The following is a 23,757-nucleotide window of genomic DNA, read 5'->3' as shown; positions in this document are numbered from 1 at the left end:
TGCAACTGAATCCAAAGATTGATAGCAGCGCAGGTTCGAGTCCGAATTTTTTTTCTCTTATTATTTTACTAACAGGATACCCGGCTTCGCTCGGGGGTCATAACTCCGAAACCGGAAGTGGTAGACTAACGCCACCTGGCCTATGTTACTCCCCGGTCCAAGCTTCCCCAATACCCCAAATTTGAGACTCGAGGCAGACCTAGTGTAGCCGTCAACCCCGAACAGACCGGCTTCGCTCGGGGGTCATAACTCCGAAATCGGAAGTGGTAAACTAACGCCACCTAGCCTATGTTACTCCCCGGTCCGAGCTACCCCTATACTCCAAATTTCAGACTCGGGGCAGACCTAGTGTAACCGCCAACCCCAAACAGACAGACTTCGCTCGGGGGTCATAACTCCAAAACCGGAAGTGGTAGACTAACGCCACCTGGCCTATGTTACTCCCCGGTCCGAGCTACCCCTATATCCCAAATTTCAGACTCGGGGCAGACCTAGTGTAGCCGCCAACCCCGAACAGACCGGCTTCGCTCGGGGGTCATGACTCCGAAACCGGAAGTGGTAGACTAACGCCACCTGGCCTATGTTACTCCCCGGTCCGAGCTACCCCTATACCCCAAATTTCAGACTCGGGGCAGATGTAGCCGCCAACCCCAAACAGACAGACTTCGCTCGGGGGTCATAACTCCGAAACCGGAAGTGGTAGACTAACGCCACCTGGCCTATGTCACTCCCCGGTCCGAGCTACCCCAATACCCCAAATTTCAGACTCGGGGCAGACCTACTGTAGCCGCCAACCCCGAACAGACCGGCTTCGCTCGGAGGTCATAACTCCGAAACCGGAAGAGGTAGACCAACGCCACCTGGCCTATGTTACTCCCCGGTCCGAGCTACCCTTATATCCCAAATTTCAGACTCGGGGCAGACCTAGTGTAGCCGCCAACCCCGAACAGACAGACAGACAGACAGACAGAGAGACAAAAGACAGTCACAAATATATATAAGCCAAAATGTCCCGCAATTGCTCACATGGAAGATTTCTATACAGTAATATGCGCGAATCTAGTCTCGCGATAGTCTATTTGAGTATTAGTCTAGTCAAAATACTGAAAGACCCGCCACAAATTCCTTTAGAAGGTCTTTTGGTACCAACTTGTAGATGATGACCTTTCCCTGTACACCATACTGAAAATCCACCGAAATCCACCGGTGTGGTTCTCCCTTGTCACTGGTGCAGGACAGAGGGCCTTGGGCAACGTATACTCATCGGATGAGGCGTAGAAGAATCCTTCGCAGTTGGAATTCGATATAAGAGTAGCATTTAGCACCGGTCCCCGGCACAAATCCCCTCATAGGACACAATATGACGTACGCCTGTCTTCATTAGCCCAGTCGGACGTTAAACACCATTTCAATTACGTTTAACTCAAAGAAATATATATTTTAATGTATTAAACCTAAGAAATGGAAAATATTGCCACCACCAAGACAAAAATCTACGAATATAAATAATATATAACATTTACACCCCACCCCCTCTCTTGCAATACAACTACAACCACTATCAGCAGTGCAATCGACAACACCACGACCGTCACCATACTCAAAGAAAATAAAATTAAATGAATATAATTAATTCACATATTATATTTTAAAAAATATTGTAAAGACCTGCACTACCAGTAGAAATCTCAGTTCTCAAACAATGCATCTTCTAAAATCTCCAAATGTTAACTTACAACTTGGAAAACGTGCTTTGTCCTGTGCTAGACCTTTTCTATGTCATCAACTTCCAAAGCCAATTATTGTCAAAACAATCGAGGGAGAGAGAAAAGAGAGAAAAAAAAGATAAATGGGATTTTACGCCCATTCGACACAGACTATAATTCGCTTGCACATATTGTTCTTTAGCTTTGGGGGGAAACCAGTGGACGAGGTTAGATGGCGACCCTATTCCTTGTCACGTACAAGCGGTGAATCGAAACCACGCCATTTGACTCAATGACAGACCTTACCCAAAGAACAATAAAATTAAATAAATACTAGTATTTGTTACATGGTGAATCACATAAACCCAGAACATCAGCTGACTATTGGGGCATTTGCTGTGACCGAAGGCTATGCATTTCTATTTTATATATATATAAAAAAAAACTTGGAAGACGACGGATGTATCGAATCGCTTGTTCTTTTATTTTGATATGTATGCTTGGTTTGATGAAGTATCAATTACAATCGCTTTCGCTTTGCCGTCTCTGAATTATTAAAATTCAAATATATCTATTGACGTATAACAGATGATTGTGTAAAGGTATCTTGTATTATTAATATAGCATGACATGGTGATCAACCAGGGAAAGTTAAAGATGCATTACGTAAGATTTAGATAAAGAGCTGACAGTTCTTGCAATAATAGTTTAAACAAACATTATGCAAGAGCTAAATCTGCCTATCGCAGGTCTTTCTGGGGCTGAAATGTTATATAAACTATTAATTAGACATTGATTAACAAAACAAGACCATAATCAACTCTCGATGGCATCAGATAGTCGAGATTTTAACTAGATTAGAATGGTTCGCCATTTAAAAGTCTAATTTAAAAAGGAAAGCGATGCTAAGTCTCGAATATACCAGTGCCCTGGTTACCACAATGCACACCACACTGATCAGCAGTGAATTTTCGCTAGGCCGCTACAATCACTGATAAGGATGACATCGATGCGACTTAATGAGCCCCAAATAATAACTTTTTTCTTCCGTCAAATTAAATTCTAAAACATTTTTTTCATTTATTAGAAAAATAAATAAAGACGTTTGAATTGTTTGTAGGTAAAAATCATTTCCTATTTAGTGTAAATGGTTATTAAAATAAGTAAAATTCACCATTTAGCCCGAATCAGTAACGTCTTATGTAAACAATGCACGCGCTATTGAGCCAATGATTGACGCCGCGTGATGTGACGTCACGTATCGAAACAGTCATCTGTAACAGAGATATTAAAAGATCTCTGTGAAACAGATTGAATGCACACATCTTGTCAAAACAACAAACAGGGATAACTTGACTCAGAATAAAGTAATCTGAATGAAATTTTCAATATTTTTGTTTTACATTATCTATTTTTGAGTTATTATAGCAAGAATGGTCAGCTCTTAAATCTAAATCTTACATAATGTATCTTTAAAAAATAGATAATGAAAAGTGAATATATTGAAAATGTCAGTCAAATTACTTCATTCTGAGAGTAGTTATCGTCGTTTACAGAACGGTGTATTCTCGGTTGTCATTTTTAAATTAAATCATAACTCTGTTGAAAATCAAAACCATCTGAAGTTCTAGAGAGTTGATTATGGGCCTGATATGCAAATAAATTATTTATAAAACATTTGAGGTCAAAAGAAAGATCTGCAATCGGTAAATTTAGCTCTTAAATGAATGAGAGAGATGGGGTTTAACGTCCACTCGACACAAACTAGATCATTTTGGGACTAACACATGGTTTAATTGATTTCAATCATTCGCTTGCGCGCAGGGGTCTTTAGCAGTGGGAGGAAACTGGAGGAGAAACCGACGAGGTTGGAAGGCGACCCTACTCCTTGTCACGTACAACCGGAACCATGCCAGTTGACTCAATGACAGACCTTATGATACTCGCAGGTGCTAACCATTCGGCCATCCACCCCCCAGCTCTTAAATATTGTATCTTAAACCAGCATAACATCCTTTATACTCAGTTATTATAAAATCTCAATAAATTTCACAACATTCAGCATGATTAAACATTAGCGATAAAATCTCAAAACGTTTCATCACTTTCAGCATGATTTAAATTTAGCAATAAACGATCAATGTGAATGGATGATAATTCGGCAGTCATTTGATTGTAACTAAAAAAATTTATTCAATGTCATGATATACATTTACACACACCCTTTCAAATGGTTCTGTCGCACAAATTAATAATTTATTATATATTTTGTTTGAAATGAAAGAAAGGTAATTTTACACCTACAAAAGAAATTGTGTTCGTTTTTTTTAAATGAAAGATGATGCTGGCATACGAATACAAAACACGCTGATATATGAATATTATATGACTTTAATTTATAGGGCCTATTGTTGCTATGTAGCCTATTATTATCCTAAATATCATATGACATACGAATACAAACCAAGCTTGTGTGAATATTTCATAGTTTGATTTTCTATTGTTGCTGTCGAAAAATGAAGTAACTATATATCAACATTGTTATGCATTCTGCCTCAGTTTTTTTTAAAAAGATAATGTCCCGCAATATGATCAAGGAAAGGTGGTCAGCCTAGTTATATGTAAGTTTGTTTTGAAGCCAGCCAGATTAGTTGCCTGAAGCCTTCCGGCTCATCTAATCTTTTAATACTTTTTAAATAACAAAGTTTGACTAATATCAACATAATCGTTTTGATAGACTCGACTGCCACTAAGTAGTAAGTAGCCTACAAATGTTTGGAAATGGCGGGATGTGGGATGGGGTGGGGGGTATACTATTACTATTACTAATGAAGCAAAAAGTTGCCTAAGATTCACACACCATAGGCCTACCCATAGCCTACATGATAGGACCATGTAAAAACCATAGTAGCTTTAAAGCCAAAAATTGTAGGCCTCTAGACGTTTACTTGGCTGCAGTAAAGGCATAGCATACTGCACATTATAACAGTTAGAAATGGTTCCACGACTGATGTCTTCCGTTTTGCTCCAGCAACAGTAGTGGATCATTCTAAGGCCTTCCTTTGAGCAAGTTTTGTAGTCATTTGACTACAAAAACGTTACTGGCCTATAACTCCCTTAATTTCCAATTACACTGACCTCAAACTGTAATGCACATAGGTGAACATATAATAAACCAATTCCCATTGAAATAAAGGTGAAACTTTACCGTATAATTATATGATTTGATAAAATCCAACTACTATGCGAAATTTCTGTCCATTTTAAAATGGCCGCCGAACCAGAATTAGTAAGATAAGATTCAGATTTCAGTGTTCCACTCTTCACTATTTGTAACATAATTACTTAGTTCCTTTATGAACTGTCTCCGATCGGACGATGCCCGCTGACAGTTACTATCCGTCCCTATATAGCTGCAATATGACAATACCAGCTCTCTCCCCACCTCTATTCCCAGGCTATAATATTTCACCGCGATTCTTTATTTTTCGCCAAAAGGAATCATTTCTAACCATATCTCACACAAATTTATAGCAATTCAACACTATTATCAAGTAGAATTTATTTTAGAGTATTTTACCGTATTTGTGCATGATACAAAGTCGCATCGTTTTATCTGTGATGTAAAGCCAAAGTTTTATCTGTGATATAAAGTCGACACTGCATTATCCGGGGTGAGTTACAAGTACAAGTCTCAATGTCGGCAACGTTGTCACAAAGTCAATAATAGTCTATCCATTACTAATCGATTCAATGTAAATTATTGACGTTTTAATAGACCTGGGTGTGTCATATTTTGTCATAAAATTATTGAATATAGTGTTGGTCACATATTTTCCCCATACGCTATTAAAATATTTAGTGCATAATTATATCCAATAGCAATGATGTTGTCCCAGCCGTAATAACAAGTTGTCTCAATTTTATTGTTTCTATGAAACAACTGCAATAGTTTTATCAGTAATGGTCTCAGAATTTATACATCTTTTTAAACCGTCAATCCATAAGGGATAGAACATGAACATGTATAACTCCGCATGTAAATATAGAAACAATTGAGATTAGCCATAAAGGCATAATTCGTCACGTTGCTGGTGAACCCTGGAATCTGCATATTTTTCAATTTTGAGTTTTTACCCCCAAAACGTATAATTTAGTGTTCTGTACTTTCTAGATAATACAAAAGATTAGACGAGACTTACCGGTAAGTTGAAGTCTGATCAGAATTCTATCAGCCAATCTTTACAGGTAAGTCTCGTCTAATTTTTTATATTCTATCAGCCAATCACGTGATTCGTGATTCTGTGAGACTTAAAGCCTGTCTGCACTCATGTTCATTCACTATCAGTAAAGTAAACAAGAAACAATGTTTAAAAAGAAAGAGTTCTCTTTTCTTTAAAATACAAAAAAATCACAATATAATAGTAACAATAATATTTCTACTTGAAATACTATTTAAAGTTATAACTTCAAAAGTTCAGTATCATAACATTCACTGTCAACGATTTGTTATATTATAATATTTTTCAAACGTTTTCTCCGATTTCTAGTCTGCTTTTTTTTTAAGTATTTCGGAAGTGGGAACATTTAATTGCCCAGCCGACGATGTTGATGCAGCTCTTACACTATGAGGCTTAAATTTTTTGATGTCTACCCCAGCTTTAATTAGACCAATTTGTGCCCATCTCGATATTGTGTCCAATAAACAACTTTGTTTCACCACTACGTAAGGAATGAATACGTTCTAAATATTCTTTTAATACTGTCACTACACATAATAGCCTATCGGGTGCCTACACTGTCACTGTAAGAGGCTTTCTACCTGGTTGAGATTGTTTCAAATGTTCACCAATGTGAAATTTATAAATGCCTTTAGTCTTATTTACTTCCATAAAGTCAATGTCAAATAATTTCAAAGTTTGACCTCTTTGGGCTGATATAATTAGCATAATTAACACAAGTTTGATTGTTAAATCTTTCAGTGACAATTCTTTCACTGGTGACAATTTTTGCAACAAATTTAAAGCTAATCGAATATCCCAAGGTTTATCATAACGAGGCAAGGCTGGTCTGCTGTAATGAATTCCTTTCATAAATTTGCAGATCAGTGGGTGTGTTTCTACTGAATGTCAATCAATAAAAATAAATGTCGACAACACGAGAGAGAGAGAGGGACAGAGAGAGAGAGAGAGAAATGGGGTTTAACGCCCACTCGACACAAACTAGGTCATTTCGGGACTAACATGGTTCAATTTTATTTCAATAATTCACATGTGCGTAGGGGTCTTTAGCACTGGGAGGAAACCAGAGGACCCGGAGAAAACCTACCAGGTTGGACAGGCGACCCTACTCCTTGTCACGTACAACCGGGGAATCGAAACCACGCCAGTTGACTCAATGACAGACGTTATGATACAGCGCGCACGTGCCAACCATTCAGCCATCCAACCCCCCTGTCGACAACGCACTTCGTGCCGTATTAAGAAGGCTATAACCGGATCCTTGGTTATAAATGTTCACAAGAAAATCTAAAATTTCGGATATAGATGGGTTGGAAAACCTTGTCTGTCTTTCACCAAAAAACAGTGTCCATTTTCAGAAAATAAATGAGTATTGCTTTCTTGTTGAAGACTTCCATGAGGAGATGATAATTTCAGCTGTCTGCTGAGAAATTCCTCTCTCTCTCTGAATAATTTCCGGACAACACGAAAGCTGTCAGGTGTAGTCTGTTCCACACTGAATGTGATTTGTCCATTATCTTGAGGAGATTCTTCCTCTGTGGTAACATAACTAGTATGAAACATATAATGTTGATAACCTGTAAAAACCAAGGCTGTGTTGGCCACATAGGAGTAATGATTATGCCTTTACATTGATCTTTTATGATTTTCTGAATACACCGGGATAGTAGACAGAATGGAGGGAAACAAAATATGATTTCTTGCTTCCAATCAAATGAAAAGACATTGATAATTGTTGTATGACTATGAGGGTCAACATGCCAGGAGGCGTAACGGTCTAGTATGTTTTAGTCTGCTTGCAAACAAGTCTATAGTAGGAGTGAGGTTGCAGTAATCTAAAATGTTTTGAAAAACTTTTTCGTCTAATGCCCATTCTGTCGTTTCAGAATAGTCACCTCTTGACGCTGCATCAGCCAAGTTGTTGTGTTTTCCAGCAATATGTGAAATTGAATGCCAGAGATTTCTGCTCTCACACCATGACCAGATCTCCTGTGCCAATTAATTGCACTGTACACATTTGGTTCCCCCATATTTTGGATGTAGCTAACAGCAGTCGAATTGTCGCACTGTATATGAATACTGGTGTTATGAAATTCATAATGGCCTTAGTTTCTAGTATATTAATATGTAATTGTCTTTCCTCCATAGACCAATTTCCGCAAACAGATACCCTAGAACAAATTGCACCCCAACTTAGACCACTCGAATCTGTTTGGATTATGAAGTAGTGTTCAGGCATAATAATAGGTTTCTCAGAACTGAGAAGATTTTTGTTTCACCATATGATCTCATTTTTAGATTGTTTATTAACTTTCATTTTGGAATCAAAATTCCAGTTATTGGGCCTAAGGTAACTTAGTTTGTTAAGTTCAAGATGTCTAAAATGTGTCTGTCCATATTTGACAGCTGACATTGCCAAATTGTAAAGTTGAATTAATTTCGCGTCATCTCTAATAGATGGTGCCTTATTGTTTAGAATTTTCTTCCCAAAATTTACTATGTCTACTGCTTTTTCTTGTGGCAATCGTATCGTCATAAGTTCAGAATTGATAATAAATCCTAAATATTTAATCTCCGTAGTTGGAGTAAGACATGACTTTTCATAATTTATAGTAAAAACCTAGATATTCGAGATCGGTAATACATGTAATTCTATGAGGGTGAGGTCAGTTGCACTGCTCCCCTATTTGAAAGATTTTTAATATCTTTGTTAATAATTCGGATTCAAAATCATTAAATGGAATTACTCTAGGTTCATCAAATTGAACCGTTTCATCAGTAAAATCAATTTCCAGACCCTCTAGTTTGTTATTTTCTTCCATTCTGGAATATAGTATCTCAATAAACCTGCATAACCCTTTTTATTATGATTGTTGGACTCACCTACTTTAGATGACCTGATTATGTTACATATGGTTTTATCAGAGATTTTCTTCTCATAATAATCTCTCTAAAGGCGTGAGCTTTTATAGCAATGGAGTCCCCTAATTTCTCTGTTAATTGTTTAGCCAAGTCTTTAGGAAGATCTTTTTTAGATTTTAGAATAAAATCTAAAAATTGAGTTACAGCGGTTAAAGATTTTACTACAGCTTTCTGAACTTTTTGAAACTTGCAGTCGTTAGATCTACACTCATCTCCGACTGAATCCCACATTAATTTGGAAATTTCTTGCGCTTGTAGGGCTGGACAGTTTTCCGGTCTCTCTATTTTTTCAATTTTTCCACCATTACGTCGGAATCCTGTTTGTTCGAGTAAGTGAAAGCTGTCGTGACGATAACTGCTAAATTGTCACCTACTTTGGTTCCGATTAGGTCATCTCTTGTAATGCTCGATTTTAAAGATGATAAAGCATCGTCTTTTGACAGTAAATTATCAATAAGTTTTGATGCCGGGTCCTCACTTCCGGTTTTGTTCTCGGTAACCTTGACCTTGAATTGTGGTGGTTCTATATAGTCCTAATCGTCCGACTCGTAGTCGTACTGAGGGCTAAGATGACTTGTCCCTGCGTATTCTTCAAGGCGAGCGAAAGAATTTTCTACCGAAGACTTTATTTCACTCATTGATGAACAAAGTTTCTTCAATTCTAGTAAAGTTTGGACGGCAATATAAAAATCATCCGTGGTTGGAGGGGCAAAGCTGGGGCAAAGTCCAAGGTTAAGGGTGCAAAGGCAGGAGCTTCAACTAGGGGTAAGGGAGGTCTCCTCCAGCCAATTTTGAAAAACAGGCTGCCGGAAATGCAGCCTGGCAGTATTTCAGGCACTGATCGTTAAGGTAAAGTGTCAAACTAACGTACTTACGAACCTCGACAAAGCCCAATCACTACCGCCAAATGGGAGACCTTCCTCAGAAAATTTTGAAAAATAGACTGTCGGAAATGCTGTCTGACAGTATTCAGTCAGGCACCGATCGTCCTGATAAATAGATCCGACCAGATACCGTCCGTCACCTGATCACTAGTTTATCCGACCAGAGAACAAAATGTCAAACGAACGGACTTGCGAACCCCAACAAGTCCCCTTGTGAGCGCCAAAGTAGCAAGTCCTTGTGGGGGTATTGGGGACCTCCCCAAGAAAATTTTGAAAAATAGACTGTCGGAAATGCTGTCTGACAGTATTAGTTCACCGATTGTAGAGATAAATAGAACTGATTAGATGCAGTCTGTCGCCTGATCGCTAGTCTATCCGACCCCAGAGAGGAAAGTGTCAAATGAACAGACTTGTCGGAAATGCAGTCTGGTAGTATTTCAGGCATTGGTCGTCGAGGTAAATAAAGCTTACCAGATACTGTTCGTCGCCAAATCACCAGCTTATCCGAATAGAGAGGGTGGTGTAAAACGAACGGAGTGAGTGTATCAATTGAATGCATATTCTCGCCGCGTTGACCTATACCCAAAAACTCTGAAGATCGTAAAAAGCACTTCCCAAGTGATTCACGTGTTATTGTTTATAGTAGGTTTACAGCAGGATGGGCTTTGTAAGAAATCACTCAGGCTCTACAACATGCAAGTCCATGACTGAGTGGGGAAGTGGCATTTAATCACTGTAGACGGTATTGATTGCCAAAACGTATCACAAATACTTTTTCTTTATTTTCCAAAATTATTGGGGGGGGGGGGCAAACAGAGGGCAGACCAGATTTATGGGGGCGCGGCCGCGGAGGCAGAGTTGGCGGTGTTGCCAGATGTAATAATACTAAGATATTATCTTTCGCCTTTGACTTTTCTACAGCAGACGATTTCTTCGAACTCTTTGACTTTTTAGTAGCGACTGTAGGAGATTTCCCGAGAGAATCATCTTTCATGCTTGTATTGTCATGTGGTTATATTTTATAAGTAATGGTACTGTCTACTTAGTAGTAGTAGAATAAAACTTCTAGTTTATTCATTTCGAATTATCGAAATTGATGCGCCAGTGATATTAATCACTATGTAGAGACAAGTAAAAGACAATTATGTCTTTAAAATAATTCGTATATTTAGACTGATAAAATGTGTCCTTATTCTTCGAGGACATGTATCGCACTGATTGGAGCATGCGTATTGCTATCTCACAGAATCACGAATCACGTGATTGGCTGATAGAATCTGCATTTATGGCGAGCAGCTAGATTTTCTACCTACTACACAGACGATCAGCTGACGAATAACAAAATGTCTGTACCATTGAGTTCTTGCAAAATGACGAATGTCGGCATTCACCACGTTGTCGGATTTTTAATTTTCAATTCGTGTATACATGTTGGCTCAAGTGGTGAATATGATGTTAGCAACAACTTACAAAGAGAATAGTTAAAGATACATTATGGGAGATAAGATAAAGAGATGGCAGTTCCCGCTATAATAGTTAAAAACTAGATAGTGTAAAGGTAATTTGCTGAAAATTTCAGTCAAATTTATCCACTATGAGCCGAGAAAGAAGCGGGTGAAATTTTTGCATAGTCTCGGTCATCATTACTAAAATCATTAATATAAACAGCATAGTCTCGATTATCCACTTTTTCTGATTTAATTATCAATGGCCGTTAGCGGCATATAGGAATCTAATCTAGCCTGGATAAGTTAATTAATGTCTAATTGATAATTTAGATAACATTTCAGGCCTAAAGAAAGACTTGTAATAAGCAGATTTTGCTCTTGCATAATGCATGTTTAAAGGAAAATATTGGTGCCAGTAATTATCATATGTGTTAGAGCTGGTTAAACACATTCCAAATATACTTTTAACACAGAGATCATTGCTACGATAGCTGAGTAATACAGGTTTCCCGTATCGGAAGTGACGAACGCCAAAGGAAAACACGAGTCACCGCTCAATATAACTGACTCAAGCGACGAGTGATAAGAAATATACGGCCGAATTTCTGCTCACTAATAATTCCTTTGAAGACCAACAGTTGTTGTGTGAGACTGTGATGGGGGGCGTTTTATTAATACACTGGAAGCGTTTAGGGTTTCTTCGGAATAGTTGACTCATGAATACTAATAAATTGCGTTTTAATAAACACAGTTTGATGAATTTAATTACTTACCTATGTGTGCTTAAGTTTATTTTGTTCATTGCGAATGGCAGTTCAAGGTAGTTTAGGGTAAATGTAGAAAATTCGAACACTTAGAATTCTCTTCCATTATTAAAAAGAACTATTTGTATCCACTGTTACCCTTTGAACTTGAAGCAGACGCTGGTCTAGCCTTCAATAATCAAAAATTTAGTTTGTGATAAAACGAAATGAGTGGAGGGTGGCTAGGGTTGGGTACTGTATATCTAAACTATTTTTAAGAACACAAATCAAAAATATCCAACCTTTTTAAACCTCGACATTTGAATTGTATCACTCAGAACAGAGATATCTCAAGTACAGATCGATCGATATGGAAATTTACACAGATTAATGGCAATTTTATAATCGCCACACGTCCTTGGGTATAACATGCATTTGCGCTCAGGATTAGGGTTACGATGGCCGACATTTAAATAGTTTCACTAAGAACAGTAATATGTCAATTACAGATCGATCGATATGGCAAATTCGCAGAAATTAAAATAATTGTAGCAGTCAATTATTGTGGCAATGTTATCATCGGCCCACACAGTTATTATATGAATTAAAGATCGATTGGTATGGAAAATTTACACCAAACAAGATAATTGCAGCAGCCAATTAATATTTGGTGGCAATTTTGTAATCGGCACACACCCTAAATGCGTAATATATGCATTTGCGCACTGGATTTTAGAGTTACGATGGCCTATATTTGAATTGTTTCGCTAAGTATAGATATATCAATATGGGAAATTCACACATATTCACTAAATCAGGCCAGCCAATCAATTAAAGAACTAAGAACATGGTAAATTCCGTCATATAATTATGTATTATATACGTTTGTGGGCGAGGAGACGTAATCCTCAAAGAGCCACGGTGGCTCACTTATCAGAGTATCCGATTCAGTTGATGACCGATAAAGTTTCTCGGGATTTTCCAGCGTGTTTTCCCCTTGTCTGTGATGCAGAACAGTGGTTAGTTGTACACGTTGGTGATCAAGTAAAAGCACCCTTGACTGACAGTTGAGTAGTAATTGAATAAGAGTAGGCCGTAGTAACGATATCCGGACAAAATTTCCCTCATAGCACACTGCATGTCGTGTGCTCGCCTTCATTATCCCCAGTTGGTACAGAAAAGCAGTACGTAGAACACCATTCCATTTTGTTATCCTCCCAACGTATATTTCGTTATCCCCAGTTGGTACAGAAATGTAGGACGTAAATCCCAATTTAATTTTGTAATCCCCCCAACGCATATTCCACAACCTTTTTGTGCGATCGATGTTACTGGTAGTTACATGTATGTCTGTCAGTCGACATGGAGAACCCGAAGAAAACCCACTAGGCTACTGGGTTAGTAGGAAAACCTGGGAATGAAACCATGCAACTTGATCTACAACCACCCCATTCCCTCCTGCTGATTGCAAACTTGACTCACGTTTATTAAAAGATATATTGCATGGCAACTAAACATGCACCCACAGCAGCTTAGTCTTCCCAGCAGTCCATATGCGTTGTCGCATATTTGTTGTTTTGTAGGTGGAAACAACTGAATTAGCCTGTAGAGAATTCACAAGATTTTTTGACGTGATCAAAGGCTATAACTCTGTCAGTAATTATCGGAAATCACTTAAAATGTGGGCGTATAAAAACTGACTTAATCATTTCACAATGTTTATTGAATAATGATTATGTTACATATGCATGAATTAAAACAAATATCACAGTCTAGATATTTCAAAATTAAAAAGCAATTATCACCATTTTGCACAATATATACAATATTTCAAAATATAAAATAAATTGTTACATGTATATACATTCAAAATTTGTAATAATGAAATAATAAGATCCAAAGATAGAAGTTCTTTATTGTTACATTATCATCAACTAAACTGTCTAAAAATAAACCGTGTATTGAAAGGCAATATTTTTTAGAATGCATTTTACTAAGCTCGATCCACAAATCTTGAAATTTCGCCAGCACCATTTTCCTTCTGGTATTCTAATCTCTAGATTTCATTATTCCCTACAATGATATCATATTTGATCAGATAATATAGTTCCGTCACCACATTATGTGATCAGCATGAATTATGATAATAATAATATAGATCACCTGAAAATCAACCAGGATGTTCTTCTCAAAGGGTCTAATGTTAATATAAATGGCATTAAAATCTAAAACTGACAACACAGGTGGAAGTGAATATAGACATGACCGTTCATGCAGCCGGAAATTTACCTATGTCAAGGTACTGTTAAAACTTTGCAAAGCTAAGATATATACTTATTATCTATTTAAGAACAAATTGTTGACATGTCTGATTGGAGGCAACGACCTATTTTCGAATAAGCATTATCTAAAATGGTCTTATCATGTTAGTTCAAACCAAACAGAAATTGCTATCCAAATTCTGAAAGCAGAATTGTGTGCAATTTTATTGGAAATTTTAAATATACAGCATCAAAGAGATGACACCATGACTTTGTGTTTTGAATTCAAACACACACTGTTTTGTGAAGGTAATACATGTCTCATAGTTTTACATTATAAGATAGTAGATACAATACAATTTACCTCTGCTTCTAACTGAGGTAGAATGTTTAAACTTGATGTAGATGTTCGTCTTATTTAGGGATTTCGGCGGGGGACATGAGCTTCACTGTTGGCTTGTTTTTCTTTCCTTTGGGGGTATCCAAACGTATAAAGACATATTATTTAGAGTTTTCAGCATATTTATCTTTCCAGGTTTCTGTTTCCCAACTAGATAGGCTAATCAATCGTAATGATCATAGAAATTGTTTGGGGAAACACGTATTGTTTCTGTAAGTGTTTTTATTATTATTTTTTTTTGGGGGGGGGGGGGAATTTAGTCAGTGTGTGCAGCCAAAACTGTACATGATGCAAACATTCTGCCAACGTATAATGTGGTTGGCCTCCGTGGATCTATTTATTTAATTAATAAAATTTGGGTCGTTTTTGACGAACAGGAAGTGTTTTACCGATGGGACAAAAATAATCTCGGATTGCCCATATCTCGGTTATTTCTCAACGGTTCTTCTTCGGATTTTCATTTTTGGATTCTTTGGACGAATTGCAGTTTTCTTCATTTTTTCGACATTCAAGATGGTAGGAATAAGGAACACATCGATGCGTTCAAAATGGCATATTCAAACATTTTGTGACCACTTCCGGAAACTTTCGGAATAGTTCTCTCCATTTTAAGAATAGTCCAAAAATGACACAAGGTGGTGTTAGCCCCAGATATTATCTTTCATTTTCAGAGACCTTGTTCCATAACATTTTCAACCGTTTGGCCGCCATATTGGATTTTACAAGCCGAATTTTGATTGCGATTTTCAAAATCTTTTTTTTTCTTTTGAACCTACTCTAAATGCCAATAATCCTTAGGGAGCCGATTTTTTAAATTATTTAACTTTGAATTGTCTTCGACGTTTCCACTTCTATCTGGTGACCTAACCTTTTAATGACCATTGACCTTTTCATATATGATGTCCCTCATGTCTACTAACAATTAATATCAAAATCGTCGGTCTTGAAGTATAACTTCCGGTTTTATTAAGACATGATGTACCGAAACATCTTGGTACTCTTGGAGTTCTAGTTTTAAATTCCAACTGTAAAAGGTTCTTTTAGTTACCGGTACGTGCATGCCAACGTGTACGAGGGAACTTGGTTTAGCGTATCATCTGAAAGACTAGTTCCTGTCAGAACTGTGTCTCATGGACAAAATTCTTTGACCATTCCTGTCCGTCCACATGAAGCTTCAATAAGAAATTACTGACCTATCCTACCTCAGTTTTGGATGTTTTACATTTAATTATTCGCCGTAATTTCTCATTACATCTGACACAAGTTTATATAATCCAATAATAATTTTAAATAGAATTTTGGGATTCAAAACACTTGAAAATGGTGATGGATTATTATCAACATATATCTTTATCTGTCATATGTAGTGGGAAATGATTATTTTTGGCAAATAAAAAAGTGCGGCGAAAATAGAAGGAAAGGACGTCAAGATAGCCTTAGAACCGAGATTGTGGTAATGATTAAAAAAGATGTATTTTCCTATTGCAGCTTAAATATACAATATGGGAGATTAGATAAAGAGCTGGCAGTTCTCACTATAATAGTTAAAAACTAGAAAGGAAATTTGCTGAAAATTTCAGTCAAATTGATCCACTATGAACCGAGATTTTAGCGATTGAATTTTCCGCCTAGCCTCGATCATCATTACTAAAGTCGGTATAATAAAAAACATAGTTTCGATTATCCATTTCATGATTAAATTATGAATGGAAGTCGAACAGCAAATCGGAACCTAATCCAATAAACATTCCAGGCTAGCGACGCCCTCGACAGTTGATTATGGTCTGGATGAGTAAATTGATGTCTAATTAATAATTTAGATAACATTTCATTCCTAAAGAAAGACCTGCAATAGGCAAATTTAGCTCTTGCATAATGTATGTTTAATATGGACGGACAGGAATTGTCTGGAGACTTCGTTCGTGAGAGACCGTTCCGAAAGAAACTATTGAATGCCTAGAGCAGACACTGTTCCTTGCCAGGCACTGTTTCATGCACCACTGACAAGGTGAAATCTCGCTGGGCCAATTTATTGGTCAACACCAGGATCAAACTGTTACTGTAACTAAAAGTGAGTCTGCACCCAGAATCACTGAGCCTGTTTTCATATTCAATCTATTTTGTAAAAATCGAAAAATGATATCTAATGTTGCTTCACTTGCTTCCTTTTCAGTAAGGGCATTTCTTCAACAATAATCAACCTAACATTGTTGTAACATGAAATCAGAAATTGGTCTAGTCTTCTAACCGCATCTGGCTGTGACTCAGTGTGAGAGGAAGTAGGCTTAGCGGGCGTGTCGAATTACCCAATAAGACCGGATAACTACCCCAAAACACGCACGCAATACCACCCAATAACTACACAATAACACCCAATAACTACACAATAACACCCAATAACTCCAAAATGCTGACTTTGGAAACACATTCTAGGTAAATTATTAATATCTTCAAAATTTGATTGTAGTCCAGATACACCTGTGGTAAGTGAATGTGGAGAAATAAATTGTAAGACCTGTAAAATAATAATCAAGGGCTCCTCAATCCAGATCGCTGATAACAAACGTTTTCGTATCAAGCAACCCATGAACTGTAAAACCATTTATGTCATATATGTGATTGTTTGTTCTAGCTGTAATAGACGGTACATTGGAAAAACTATAATTACGCTAAAGACAAGGATGAACCTCCATCGGCAACATAATACTCAATTCACAATATAGGATGATCCCACTTTGTAGACATATAGATGTTTGTGGTGGTTGCAAATTTAGCGTTTTTCCAATGTACAAGCTAATTTTATTGACAAATATCGGCCAGCTTTACATGCAAAATTGTAGTAGTTTCATTGCATATAGGCCTAGTTATTGTTGTCTGATATAATATTCTATTTATGTCTCTTATAGTACTACTGTGTTACATATAATAACTGCATCGCAATTACCAATTGCAATATCATCAAATAGCGCCATACCAGTATATTTACGGCAACATATCTGCGATATGAATTAACTATGATTTTCAGTTAGCCTTAGGTCGGGGACCTACTGAGACCTACTGATGCACAAGCCCCTAACTCGAGCGACGCAGCCACATAATTTTGCTTCAAATCCTTCTCAAAACATTGTATTCGTCAGGCATACGCCTGCTATAAAAAAAATCTACCAAAAGAGCTGTCATGTTTGTGTTACGTGACTTGGCTGACGGTGTACCTAGAGCAGCAATAGTTGCGAAGCCGGGGGAGATTCCATCTGCATATAAAACACGACTTTGTCTTTAATCGCTGATTATTTATCATCGATGTCCAATAAATTCTCGGATTATCCACTGCATAAGTCTATCCCAGAAACTGTTGTACCATCAAGTTTATCAACATATACATCAAGCTCTAACTAACGCTGGGAGATCAGACAATCTTCGCGTGCGACCTTTGACGTCATTCGAGCAGACATCCCTAATCGTCGGTATTTTTCTAGTAAGACTGGATGTTTCTACTTGCCATATATACCAAAATTGGCATACTTTTATTGAAAATAACCACCCGGTAAATACTTTTGTGGGAAAGTATCTTTAAGTTCAATAGATTCCCTTAACATTTAATAATTTAAAGATTTACGTATTTCTAAAACAAACTTACCCTTTCTTTTACCAATCCAAAAGATAAAACTATGCTTCCGATAACTTCTTATCAAGAATACAATATTTTGAAATATAAAAAATCCTAGTAACAAGCGCTTTCAATTTCTTAGACCAACATACTCATAACAGAATAAGAGGGAAATTAATTATACTGGATCTCACAGATCACAAGACATTCTACCAAAATCGTGAGGCATTTTAATTTCATCTCCTATGTCTTTGCACGATTTTAGCGGTATTAAGAATTATTTATGATATGTCCAGTTGTTAAGAATTTAGGTTCTCCTATTCGTTCAGAAATGGTATTGTGGTCCGTTTTTACACCAAAGACTCTATCCCCGGCAACCTTTATCGAATAGTCTAGATATGCTATTCATCAATCATTTTCGTCAGTGATGCATTTCACAACAAGTTGAAAGTTTAAAAAAGAATCGTTGCGAAGATGATTTGAAATGCATTTACGACTAGGAATCACAAAAGATTGAGAAAATAGACACACAGCATGCCCTTATATGTAGTGGATACTTGCATTCCCTAGACTTTGAGTAGGGTTCCTGGACATCCCTTATGAAAAAGTCCTATAATAGCCGGCGAGGTATAACGTTTTACCCAAAACAAATTGCAAAAGAAACCAATGCAGTTTGGTTCAATTATACATCATACTCAAATTCGGTCGAATTCGGCCAAGGCGAAATAACGTAATTAACATTAGTCAATATGACGGTCTTCAGGAAGTTTCCGTTAGCAATATATCGTAACCAGTGTCTTTTAGTGGTGGGAGAATAACTATTGTTTAAAACATTCTTTAAAAAAAAGTATTAATAGAGGCGAAATGTGCCGAAAAAACGAATTTGAAGAAAAAAAACCCAGAAAATTATTTTTCACATGGACTGCTAATGCCTGCCAAATTTGATAATTGAAAGGCTTTTCCTCATATAATCAGCGAGAATCTCGTATGATTTGGCCTTTACTGTGTCGTTTATATGATAAACATTGGTTCATTTCTGTCTGTTATTCATTTCACGACAAGTTATGCAATTGCCACGGTAATACTGTTTTTCGCCAGCAATGGAGACTAGACAGTACACATATGATACCTAAGACAAGCTTATCTTAGCTCCGTGAGGTGAACGACGGGGTTCTCTCCAACCAACTTCGAAATATCTTTTGAAAAAATTAACTGTAATGGTGCTTTCTAAAGTATATCCTGGTGTTTTAGCCTATGCATATATCTTAACAATTCATCAAAAACGACGTAAATTCATGACTGCGCAAGAACATTAACTAGTTTAGGGATCAACGAAACCACTCTACTCTTTTTCAGTCCATCCCTGGGGAGATAGGATATTAAAACGTGTTTCAAATTCCCACATTACTTGATTACTTTAATTATCAGTAAAATACGCCATATAAAATGATAATAAGTGTATTATTTTACAGTTATATAAAAAAAAATCCGTTTTATCCAATGAACAATTTATTGTTAGGTCGTGTAGAAAGATGTGTCAAAACGTGTTCCAAATTGCTGTATTTTATGGTAGACCTTATCTTATCATATATAAATTAATTGGTATATTATATTAGTTTACAGGTATAAAACTGTTTCCATTTTATCCAACGAACAATTTATTGTTCATTCGCGTAGAAAGATAATGTGTTAAATGTGTTACAAATTAACAAATGGTATAATGTCGGGTATTTTACAGCTACAAGAAAGTTTACGGTTAATCGAAAATTCTAATAAACAATTTATTTTTAAGTTGGAGAGGGAGTTCTACAGGTGGTAGACCATATTAAACTTTGTATGCAGATAGATTATGATACGGAAGGTCCGTCTGGATAGAAAAAAAGATTTTGTGTGAAACAGGTTTCCTGGAAACAAATTGGTTCACTAACATCAAATATCTGGTTCTTAAAATGGTATTTGTCCCTTCTAAGCTAATTCCTGTGCGTGACAAACCGTTCCGTTTCATCGAAAATTCCAATAAATAATTTATTTTTAGTTCGAGGGAAAAGTTCTACAGGTGGTAGGTCATATTTAAATAATGTTTAAATATGTATGTTCTTAAACGAACTTGTGGGTTACTATCTGTCTATAAGATACCAGAAGCGGACTATATAGGGGTACTGGTCCTTGCACCGTTAGGGGTTCCCACACTATGGCTGGGGGGGGGGGGCTCTCCAAACGGGTGCGAAATGTTTTTTAAAAATTGTATGTAAATGATACTTTCTATAGTATATCATGGTGTTTCTAGCTTATGCACATATTTAATGTGCGGCATTCTGAACTATTCGTCAAAAGAAATGTAAATTCATGACTAACAGGAGATCCTAAACTACGCAAAAACATTAGCCAGTTTAGAGACTCTTGAAACTACCATACCCCTTTGCATTTCATCCCTGGAATTGATACAAGGGCTTTAAACACGGATCCCTTAACGATTTCTGACCTAATATTAGGACGCAGATTCTTAACAACTAGATGTATCGAAACAACTTTTATCCCCGATGAAGATTGTGCAAAGACATACCAAATGAAGAAAATTGCACTAGAAAAGGGAACGCTAAACAGGTGTTTGGAAATCCCGAACCCAAAATAGAATTTAGTAGATATATTTTAAAAGCAATATCCACATGGAAAAAATCGCTAGTATGGATTCTATTTTGATAGCCATTTTAAATTTATACCATCTGGGTTATTCAAAATTAGATTTAAGAGTCAGAACTGAACCCAGTAACCTCGAAAACCATTTTAAGACATTACAAGTCATGCACAACGGAAGAAAAAGACGATTAATTAAAAATCCACCATTTTGGACTTCATTCTAGCAGCGATTTTGGATTTCGAAAACCACATAAAAGACATAGTAAAAGTAATATCTTACGAGATAGTGACTGGTTATATATGGGGACAGTGCCAGTGTGAAAAATATTTTTTTTAAAATTGGTTTGGTCAAACCTGTTAGTTTCGGAACATTTCGCCTCTATTTCGCCTCTTTTAATAAAAATATATTATTTTCCCAGCCCTGAATTGCACTAGTTAACGATATCACTCTCAGAAACTTCCCTGAGACCGCCATATTGCATTATATTAATTACGTCATTTCGCCTTGGCAGGCTTCTGTCCAATTTGAGTATTATGTTGTTTAAGATCAGTATGATTAAACCAAACTGCATTGGTTTCTTTTGCAATTTCTTTAGGGTCACTCCACTCTTGAGCTTTAGGCAGTCCTAGGATTTAATGGCATCATCATTGTCGCTGCTGAGGTCTGTATTTGCAATTGTCACAGTAATTCCAATGAGTTGGATGGCTGTGACATTGCATTAGCAAAAAGGAAATCGTGAGACATGACTTTTGGAATACCTAGTCGTAAATGTATTTCAAATTGTCTCTGTGATTATTATTTTTAAACTTAGAACGTGTTGTGAAAATAGAGAATCTCCTACCAGTCTTTTTTTGATATCAAAAAATATCAACACAAGTTGATAAAGTAACAAAAAACGAGGCTCTGCCGAGTTTTAGTTTACTTTATCAACGAGTGTTGATATTTTTTTTTATATCAAAAAAGACGAGTAGGAGATTTTATTTATCACCCAATTCCTTCTTACATGCACAAATAGATAAATATAATTCTTTGCTGTCGATTTCACTTTTACTGAAAATTACGGCGTAGTGATACATCTTTTTTTGACAGCAATTCAACCATTGCAAAGTCCTTTATATTGACCCAGTGTTTCCATCAAGGTCAATTGAATAACAATAGTTCATTTTTTTAAAAAAAAAAGTTACTTTTAATAAGAAATGAACTGTTCTTTGAAAATAAAAAAAAAGTAGTTCCTTTTCAACTGACCAATCAAATTCATGTAAAGGAGATATCGCAGTAGATTATGAAATATATCACACAAGCGATATCTACCGTAGAATGTATTATTGGGTGATAATACATATTACACGTTGAACTGTTATAATTGACAAAGGGTTGCCATGACAAAGGGTTGCCATGAATAATATTAAATTTTGTTTTTTGATCTGAAAGATCTAGTACAATTAATTTCATGTGTATCCAACATCTCCCCCCCCCCCCCAACCCCCCCCCCCCAAAAAAAAAACCACAACAAAAACGACACTTTTTTTTATAATAAGCCAATCCATGAGAAAGATTGTCCCGCTTTGTTCTTTCAACAATCATCTACGATATTAATTTTTTTTTTTTTTTTTTTTTGAGGTAATATTCAAGTTCAGTGATCCTGAAAACCTGATGAAGGCTATATTACAAGCCTCACAAAAGAGAAAAATGACGATTATCTGAAAAATCGTTCATTTTAGGGAAAGTCTTGCGGCCATCTTGGATTTTGAAAACTCTTATTTTAGGGGTTGTATTTAAGTTCTGTGACACCGAAAATCCTTTAAATGGCATATTACAAGGATTACAAGGTTTGCCAAACAGTAAAATGACGATTATCCGAAGCATCGAACATTTTAGTCAAATTTTGGCTTCCATTTTAAATTTCCGCCATCTTGGATTTGGGAGGAATTAATTTTAGAGATCAATTTTTAATTAAATGGCTACGAAAACCCTATATATGATATAGCACAAGCCTTACCTTGTCAAATTTGAACACTTCAGACACCAGACAAACTGAAAATCATTGTTCAATTTATTCATCAAATTGGTAATGATGCTCCTAAATCCGATGTCTGTTATATGGACCAGAGAAAAAAACCCTCCAACTCAATATTTTCCATAACATTCGAAATTAAAAAAACAAATTAGAATGCAATATGGGTCCATTTCAATTAGTATTGATGTTGTTATCTTGCCGTGAAAATATAGTAAAGGTTGGTTCAAAAACGACAAAATATTAATTTAAAAATGCAAAACGTGTAGAATCGACAAAGCAGGCGGAAACGACTGCCGTTCAATTTGGACACTTCAAGTATTTCAACTAACGTAATTGATTATAATTACAATATGAATTTAAATATTGAATATAAATCACTTCATATGCATTCATATTACATTAATATAATATACATTAAAATATGAGCTTCTAGTACCATTTTCGACTAGATGAGGGAAAAGGAGAAAAATAGAAAAAGTCCGTGCATTACCATGGTTTTTTTTTTTAGTAAACATACATTATGCAAGAGCTTAATCTGCCTATTGCGGGTCTTTCGTTAGACCTGAAATGTTTTCTAAATTATTAATTAAACATTAATTAACTTATCCAGGCAATAATCAACTCTAGATGGCATCGGATTTCTCCGATATTAAATAGATTAGATCAGTTCAGCCATATTTTGATTTAAGCTAAAAATGGGGGAGCGAGACTTAGCTTTGAACAACCAGTACGGTGGTTGAAATTATTGCACACGTCTTGTCAAACCTTCAAAGGCTATTATAGCAAGAATGACTAGCTCTTTATCTAAATCTTACATAATGTATCTTTAAGTATAGAATGAAGGGAATGTACGAACTATTTCTATTTTTCTCCTTTTCCCTCATCTAGTG

The 23,757-nt window shown here is 36.4% G+C and overlaps 1 protein-coding gene across 4 annotated transcripts in view; it reads right to left on the bottom strand.

Moving 5' to 3' along the window:
* Positions 1-23,757, bottom strand: part of LOC126811704 (uncharacterized) — a 53,033-nt gene that overhangs the window by 5,889 nt on the left and 23,387 nt on the right. The window contains exon 2 of one of the 4 annotated variants that reach the window (XM_050537573.2): positions 5,909-6,047. The exons of 2 other annotated variants lie outside the window; for them this stretch is intronic. The gene's annotated coding sequence lies outside the window, so the exon portion shown is untranslated. Of the gene's footprint in view, positions 1-5,286; positions 5,413-5,908; positions 6,048-23,757 lie in introns of those variants that run through there. One more of the 4 variants, XM_050537582.2, reaches the window with a different exon arrangement.

The sequence above is a fragment of the Patella vulgata genome, chromosome 1, assembly GCF_932274485.2.
Source record: "Patella vulgata chromosome 1, xgPatVulg1.2, whole genome shotgun sequence".
NCBI lineage: Eukaryota > Metazoa > Mollusca > Gastropoda > Patellidae > Patella > Patella vulgata.
This window is presented reverse-complemented; position numbering and strand designations above follow the sequence as displayed.